The sequence below is a fragment of the Triticum aestivum genome, chromosome 3B (assembly GCF_018294505.1).
Source record: "Triticum aestivum cultivar Chinese Spring chromosome 3B, IWGSC CS RefSeq v2.1, whole genome shotgun sequence".
In the NCBI taxonomy this organism is placed as follows: domain Eukaryota; kingdom Viridiplantae; phylum Streptophyta; class Magnoliopsida; order Poales; family Poaceae; genus Triticum; species Triticum aestivum.
This window is the reverse complement of record NC_057801.1, coordinates 143,461,260-143,470,250: the sequence shown is the minus strand read 5'-3', so window position 1 is coordinate 143,470,250 and position 8,991 is coordinate 143,461,260. Positions and strand designations below refer to the sequence as shown.

Sequence of the window (8,991 nt, the reverse complement as noted above, 5' to 3'; positions counted from 1 at the left end):
ACAACAGGGAGGGTGGCGGTGCTCCTGGAGAAGCCTCAGCGGGCGGTGAACTTGGTGGCCGCGAGGTTGACAACGTCCATGGAGACGATGGCGTGGCTCCTCTCGCGAACGAGCAAGGGAGAGCGAGAGGGGAAGGGAAGGTGGCTACGGTTTCCCTAGGTGGATGTGGGCGACATTCTTATCCATTGGGGGAACCGCAGGATGGCCGACGCGTGTACATCGGCGACGCGAGCGGGCGTGTTGCCGCGAGCGCGACAAAGATGAAGAGGAGGTAAGGGACGACAACATTAGCGGACTGGGCTGGGTACTGTGCCACTAGGGCCTATGTGCACATTAGGTCCTTCAATCCTTCCTTATTTCCTTTTTTGCTTCTTTCATTTTCTCTACTGTTTTTACATATCAAATGACTTTTGTTGTAAATGATGAACTTGTCACAAAATACTAGGGAATGTGTTGAGCTAGCACATCAAATTCCAATTTATTTTGAAAAGTGTGATCATTTATTGAGATTGAAATGGACTAATTAAATGTTGCCGGTTCAGTATTAAATAGGTTAGGGGCATTTTAATAATTCCATTTAGTTTGGTTTCTTAATGACAATTACTTAGTGATTATTTGCAACCCAAATAACATTTTTAATAGAACTGGATGGGCAATTAATCAAGGTTTGATTTGCTGAGAACCAGCTCATGCCTGGCATGATGTAAGATTTAATATAGATGACTAGTGTTTTGTGACTATTTTAACTATATGTTTAAACATTTACATGTATATAATATTATTTGTCTTTGCAATTGTGGAAATTCATCAAGCAATACACATACATTCAAACATGTTCGTTAGAAGTCTTTTGGTCAATGCTGGAAAGAACTCGGGCTCACTTTATTAAATACTTATATTTCATAATGATGAAAAACACCACCATCCCTTTATTCTCACATAAACACGCTAAATACATCACTCATCATAGTTAAGTGTCATGACAATGACGCTTGTGGCAGATGCATCGCGGCAGTGGGTACTCCATCATGCCACAAACACCATACTCGTAGTTCTCGGCAATGCATAGCTTGTTGCATATTTCTACCCTCCAAAAGGCTAAGCATATGCTGAACTTCTTTGGAGGGTGCCAACAAAATTGAAGCTGCATGGTGGGCTTCCAAGCTACATATATATGCAAATGATGTAAAGAAAAGTTATGTAGAAAAATCATTTGGATGAACATAATCATAGATCCAAAGAGACAAAGATAAATAGTCTAAGGAGAGAGAGAGAGAGAGAGAGAGAGAGAGAGAGAGAGAGAGAGAGTATACTCGATGCAAAGACTAGTAGTGCAATGAGAAGTGAGCACATATGTGTTTTGTGGTTTCTCATCTCTTATGAAGAAATGGAGTATCCTCTCTGTTTTCTTGGTTCTGTATGAGCTTTTATGTGTGTGTGTGTGTGTGTGTGTGTGTGTGTGTGTGTGTGTGTGTGTGTGTGTGTGTGTGTGTGTGTGTGTGTGTGTGTGTGTGTGTGTGTGTGTGTGTGTGTGTGTGTGTGTCCCTTATCAATCTCTAAGAATCTCTAAGATTGTATTTTTTGACAATTGGGAACCTTCAAGATATAGCACCGCTTTTTGTAATATATATATGTATAGTACCATATTATTTGAAAAGAAAATCCCTAAGATATATCCCCATTGTTTCATCTATAGCTAGAAGGAAGTGACTATATGCCGGTATAGCGCACAGTTTTGCTAATTCATCAAGTGCATATACTAATGCGATATTATTTGTTTCCTTATCTAAAAAAATGGTTTATTATCATTGTGCATGCACGAATTCACTACCATCATCTAGGTTCGTTTACGCTCTTTTCCCTTGAACATTTTGGTGATAGATTACAAATCAAAGGAAGTATTAAAAAACACACAATCAAAGCAAGAGAAAATGTCTTATTTTCTCTACCATGGAGTAAGTTCTACGGGATTTTAAATATTCACTTGTCTGATCACTTCCAATAGGAATCTAAGAATAGTGCACTATTTAATATTATCTATGAAAATGCTAGCAACCAGCTCCACTTATTGTTGATAAGATTACATCCATTGCATAATAATTTTTTATATTTTATCTTGTAGCGGTAGATACCATACACTATTGCCAACAAGAGTGGAAACAAGGTCCCCCTCGGCACCATCCCATCAAGATGGACTTAATGTCATCAATTACTGGGCATGGCTAGGTGGGCAGTCGGTGCTCGGGGGCTTGCTCTCCCGAACAATTGCCTCCTCGGGTGCATATGGGCCACCTATTGTGGTAGGAATCCCCCGAGAACAGGAAAGATGAATGTGTGATGAGTGATATTGTTACAGTCATGTACCCTTTCTTTAAACTTAGATATTCATTCTGACATTTCCACTATTGACTAATGAATGCATAGGATTCAACATATCCTCTCTTTATTGCGTTTCTACACAAAATGGGCTAAATATGGACGAGTGTGAGTAGAACCAGAATAGAGTGATCTTCATCAACCCTTGTTGCTACCATTTCCATCTCCGTATCCACCATCACCACCATATTCTTCTTCCACTGGATCATACTTGTAAACATGTATCACACACGACATCCATTGTAAGACATATTACCAATCAATCTTCCTTCATGATGTGTTCGATGATGTGCTCTTCGTGTGATCTGATCTCCATGTATGAGTACTCTAGTAAGGTATGGGTTATGGCAAGGGCCTTGCAACCCACTATATTTATTGTATAAATCAATGGAAGGGCTTTGATTTATTGTACCGTATGCATGAAATAAAATAGTTTCATAGATGTCGGTTGTCTCGTCAGCGTTCTTCATCCCTGCAGGTACCCATGATCATGGTGAGAAAGCCACAGAGAGGATAAGGGCTGCGAGACCATGAAGTGTTATTCTGAACACCGATGACAGAAGGGTTTAGTGTGAGGACCCCGATCCTAAGTCACACTGATCTAGCATGTAACACATCATATCACTTTGCAGCCTCACGCACGGTATCCCCACGGCTGCAGCCTTACCTTAGCTGGGACCATTTGCACCTTTTGGCTCAGGTATATGATTGTATCGCTAGCATCCATATGACAGAGAACCCAGGCTGACATGACTAGTCGTAAACCAAAGGTAGCACAAACTTACAGGGACAGGCATACGTAACCCAACAATGAACGCGCCGATCATCAACGTATGAACCCAAGTTGTAGCAAGCTACAAGGACTTAAAGGAACAACGCATGACATTTCCCCGAAGAGACAGACACAGGAATAAAGAAGGATACATGCCAGCCAACCTAAGTGTTCCGGAGCATTAGCGAACTACCATGGCTCAGTGGAAGAACTATGAGACATTTCCCCATAAGGAAGGCTACCAAGAATAAACAACTAGGTGTCGGATCCCACACATACCAAGAATTTCAATAACATACACACAATATGCTTGATATGTGTAAATACAACATGGCATCACAACAAAACACTATGATTCAAAATATTTATTCAATAGGCTCCGAGGAGCCAGGTATTACAAACATGGGTCTCATGACCCAGCATTTAAGTCATACAAGCACCAAGCATAGGCGGAAGCATAAACATGTCTAACTACAGACATCTAAAAAGAAAGAAGGTTAAAAAGCTTGTCTATCTACAAGACCCTCCAAAGGAGCCAGACCTCTCTCTCGAATTCCCAAGCTCCACATGGAACTACTAGTGAGATTGAAGTCTCTCTGCAAAAATATAAATTAGGCAAACATGAGTACAAATGTACCCAGCAAGACTTACATCAAAACTAACTACTTATGCATCAGTATCAGCAAGGGGGTGGTGGAGTTTAACTGCATCAAGCCAGATTTGACTCGGTGGCTATCCTGAACTACAATTACCAGTAACTTCTTTGATGTGGCACACACGAGTCCACATATTCACCATATCAATACACCACTATGGATCTGCTCCCGTATCCCTACAAGAAGGCCATCCATAACACTAACGCTTATCTTGTGCATTTTAGAGTATCCTCTTCAAGTTATCTATGAACCATATAATCATTCCAAGTACTCCATATCCGCAGACGCGGCTATTCGAGTAGATCATATATAACCCTGCAAGGGTGTACTTCTTCACACACACTCTCACCACTTACCGCCGTTTACACGACATGTACTCGGAAACCTTCAAGCGGAAGCCTAGCGAGGGTGTCGGCCACGACCTGACTAACCACACAAGACTCTAGTCCAGGTTTATCACCTATTCGGTTTCCATCAGCAAGGAGATCAGGACGGGGCTTCTTCTCCCTCTTTGATCTTCAATACAATGTTCTCCTCGATTTTTTCGGCGATCTATTCGATGTAATCTTCATTTGCGGTGCGTTTGTTGGGATCAATGAATTGTGGATTTATGATCAGATTATCTATGAATATTATTTGAGTCTTCTCTGAACTCTTTTATGCATGATTAAGACATCTTTGTATTTGTCTTTGGTCTATTGATTTGGTTTGGACAACTAGATTGATTTTTCTTGCAATGGGAGGGATGCTTTGTGATGGGTTCAATCTTGCAGTGTCCTCACCCAGTGACAGAAGGGGTAGCGAGGCACATATTGTATTGTTGCCATTAAGGATAAAAAGATGGGGTTTTTACCATATTGATTGGATCTATCGCTCTACATCATGTCATATTGCTTAAAGCGTTACTCCATTCTTGTTAACTTAATACACTAGACGCATGCTGGATAGCGGTCGATGTGTGGAGTTATAGTAATAGATGCAGCCATGAGTAGGTCTACTTGTCACAGACGTGATGTCTATATTCATGATCATTGCCTTAGATATCATCATAATTATGCGCTTTTCTACCAATTGCTCAACAATAATTTCTTTACCCACCATATGTTTTCATTCAAGAGAGAAGCCTCTAGTGAAACCTATGGCCCCCGGGGTCTATCTTTACCATATTATTTTCAGATCTATAAAACCCAAAAATCTAAAAATACGTCGCTAACTTTTATTTAATTTTATCTTGTTTTACATCTATCTCTATCAGATCTCATCCTTGCAAGTAACAGTGATGGGACTGACAACTGCTTTATCGTGTTGGGTGCAAGTATTTTTTGTTTGTGCAGGTGCCATCATTGGAGATTTGTGTGTTCCTCCTACTGGATTGATACCTTGGTTCTTAAGTGAGGGAATATTTATCTCTACTTTGTTGCATCACCCATTCCTCTTCAAGGGAAAACCGACACAAGCTCAAGAAGTAGCACGTGTCCTGATGCCTTGTGGGGCCCATGGGAAGCTTCTCCGTCGCCTCTCAGGTCTATAAATACCCGAATATTCCAAAAACCCTAGGGGAGTCGACGAAACACAATTCCAGCCGCCGCAAGTCCCAGAACCATGAGATCAAATGTAGAGCCCTATTCTGGAACCTTGCCAGAGGGGGAAACGATCACGGAGGGGTTCACCATCCTCATTGGCGCTCCGTGAGTAGTTTACAAGAGACCTACAAGTCCGTAGGCAGTAGCTAGATGCCTTTTTTCTCTCTTTGTGATTCTGAATACAATGTTCTCCTCGATGTTCTTGGAGATATATTTGATGTAATGACTTTTTGAAGTGTGTTTGTTGGGATCCGATGAATTATGAGTTTACAATCAGATCTACCCATGCATGATTATTATAGCCTCATATTTCTTCCCCAATATTTTGGTTTTGTTTTGCCAACTTGATTGATTTATTTTGCAATGGGAAGAGGTGCCTTGTAATGGGTTGGATCTTGCGGTGCTTATTCTGAATGACAGAAAGAGAGATGACAAACATGTATCATTGCTATTAAGGATAAAAAGATGGGGTCTATTCCTACATGAATAGATCTTATCTACATCATGTCATCATTCTTATTGCATTACTCCGTGTTTCCTTGAAATTAATACACTAGATGCATGCTGGATAGCGGTCGATGTGTGGAGTAATAGTAGTAGATGCAGGCAAGAGTCGGTCTACTAATCTTGGACATGATGCCTATATGCATGATCATAGTCCTGGATATCGTCATAATTATTTTCTTCTCTATCAATTGCCCAACAGTAATTTGTTTACCCACCGTATACTATTTTTCTGAGAGAAGCCGCTAGTGAAATCTACGGCCCCCGAGTCTATTTCCTATTATATATTTTCAGATCTACAATGCTATTTGTGTTTCCAATTTATTTACCTCTTTTTCCAGATCTATTTTATCAAAAACCCAAAAATATCTCGTTGAGTTTTATTTGCATCTATCAATCTATCGTTGAGTTTTCTTTGCTTTTATTTTATTTACAGATCAATTGACTTTTGTTGTAAATGATGAACTTGTCACAAAATACTATGGAAAGTGTGGAGCTAGCACATCAATTTACAATTTATTTTGAAATGTTTGATTATTTATTATATTGAAATGGACTTATTAAATGTTGTCGGTTCAGTATTAAATAGGTTTGGGGCATTTTAATAATTCCATTTAGTTTGGTTTCTTCATGACAATTACTTAGTGATTATTTGCAACCGAAATAACATTTTTAATAGAATTGGATGGGAAATTAATCAAGGTTTGATTTGCTGAGAACCAGCTCATGTCTGGCATGATCTAAAATAACATTATTAATATAATTAGATGACTAGAGTTTTGTGACATTTTTAACTACATGTTTATATATTACATGTATATAATATTATCTCTCTTTGCAATCGTGAAATTCATCAAGCAATACACATACATTCAACCATGTTCATTAGAAGTCTTTTGGTCAATACTGGAAAGAACTCAGGCTCACTTTGTTAAATACTTATGTTTCAAAATGATGAAAAACACCACCATCCCTTTATTATCACATAAACATCCTAAATACATCACTCATCATGGTTAAGTGTCATGACAATGACGCTTGTGGCAGACGCAACGCGGCACTGGGTAAATCATGGCACAAGCCCCATACTCGTAGTTCTCGGCAATGCATAGCTTGTTGCATATTTCTTCCCTCCAAGTGGCAAAGCATATGCTGAACTTCTCTGGGTGGTGCCAACAAGGTGGAAGCTGCATGGTGGGCTTCCAAGCTACATATATATGCAAATGATGTAAAGAAAAGTTATGTAAGAACAATCATTTGGATGGACATAATCATAGATCCAAAGAAACAAAGATAAATAGTCTGAGGAGAGAGAGAGAGAGAGAGAGAGAGAGAGAGAGAGAGTATACTCGATGCAAAGACTAGTAGTGCAATGAGAAGTGAGCACATATGTGTTTTGTGGTTTGCCATCTCTTATGAAGAAATGGAGTATCCTCTTTGTGTTCTTGGTTCTTTATGAGCTTTTATATGTGTGTATGTGTGTGTGCCTACATATATATATATATATAACTGTGTGCATGTGTGTGTGTCTTTGTTGTCCCATATCAATCTCTAAGATTGTATTTTTTGACAATTGGAAACCTTCAAGATATAGCACCGCTTTTTGTAATATATATATATATATATATATATATATATATATATATATATATATATATATATAGTACCATATTATTTGAAAAGAAAATCCCTAAGATATATCCCCATTGTTTCATCTATAGAAGGAAGTGACCATATGCCAGTATAGTGCACAGTTTCACTAATTCATCAAGTGCATATCTAGTACTATTAATATCTTCGTGCATGTACGACTTCACTAGCATCATCTAGGTTCATTTACGCCCTTTTCGCTTGAACATTTTGGTGATAGATTACAAAGCAAAGGAAGTATTAAAAAACACATAATCAAAGCAAAAGAAAATGTCTTATCTTCTCTACCATGGAGTAAGTTCTACGGAGATTTTAAATATTCACTTGTCTAATCTCTTCCAATTGGAATATAAGAATAGTGCACTATTTAATATTATCTATGAAAAGATTGCAACCCGCTCCACTTATTGTTGATAACATTACGTCCATTGCATAATACTTTTTTATATTGTATCTTGTAGCGGTAGATACCATACACTATTGCCAACAAGAGTGGAAACAAGCCCCCCCCCTCGGCACCATACCGTTAAGACGGACTGAGTATCATCAATTACAGGGCAGGACTAGGTGGGCATCAGTCGGTGCTCGGGGGCTTTCTGTCCCGAACACTCGCCTCCTCAGGTGCAAACGGGGCACCTAATGTGGCAGGAATCCCCCGAGAACAGGAAAGATGAATGTGTGATGAGTGATATTTTTACAACCATAGTTCTTCTTCCACTTGATCATACTTGTAATCGTGTATCACACATGACATCCGTTGTAAGACATATTACCAATCAATCTACCTTCATGATTGTTCTATGATGTGCTCCTCGTGTGATCTGATAACTATGTATGAGTAGTGTGGTAAGGTATGGGTTGTGGCAAGGGCCTTCCAACCCTTTTATCTTTATTGTGTGAATCAACGGAAGGGCTTTGTATTAGCGTACTGTATGCATGAAATAAAATTGTTTCGTAGATGTTGGTTGTCTCACCAGCGTTCTTCATCCCTGCAGGTACCCATGATCATGGTGAGCAAGCCACGGAGAGGGTAAGGGCAGGGAGACCATGAAGTGTTATTCTGAACACCAGTGATAGAAAGGTTTAGTGTCAGGACCCCGATCCTAAGTCACACCGATCTAGCATATAGCACATCATATCACTTTGTGGCCTCACACACGGTATCCCCACGGATGCAGCCTTACCTTGGTCGGGACCGTTTGCGCGTTTTGGCTCAGGTATATGATTGTATAGCTAGCATCCATATGACAAAGAACCCAGGCTGACATGACTATTCGTAAACCAAAGGTAGCACAAACTTACAGGGACAGGCATACGTAACCCAACAATGAACGTGCCGATCATCAACGTACGAACCCAAGTCATAGCAAGCTACAAGGACTTAAAGGAACAATGCGTTGCATTTCCCCGAAGGGACAGACAAAGGAACAAAGAAGGATACATGCCAGCC

The 8,991-nt window shown here is 39.7% G+C and overlaps 1 long non-coding RNA gene across 1 annotated transcript; it reads right to left on the bottom strand.

Annotated features, from left to right (window-relative positions):
- Positions 1 to 6,795: 6,795 nt before the first annotated feature.
- LOC123065050 (uncharacterized) lies at positions 6,796 to 7,378 on the bottom strand. The gene is made up of 2 exons (XR_006430883.1): positions 7,241 to 7,378; positions 6,796 to 7,098 (listed from the first exon to the last, which is right to left on the bottom strand). It is a non-coding gene; the product is annotated as an uncharacterized lncRNA (long non-coding RNA).
- Between the last annotated feature and the right edge of the window lie 1,613 nt (positions 7,379 to 8,991).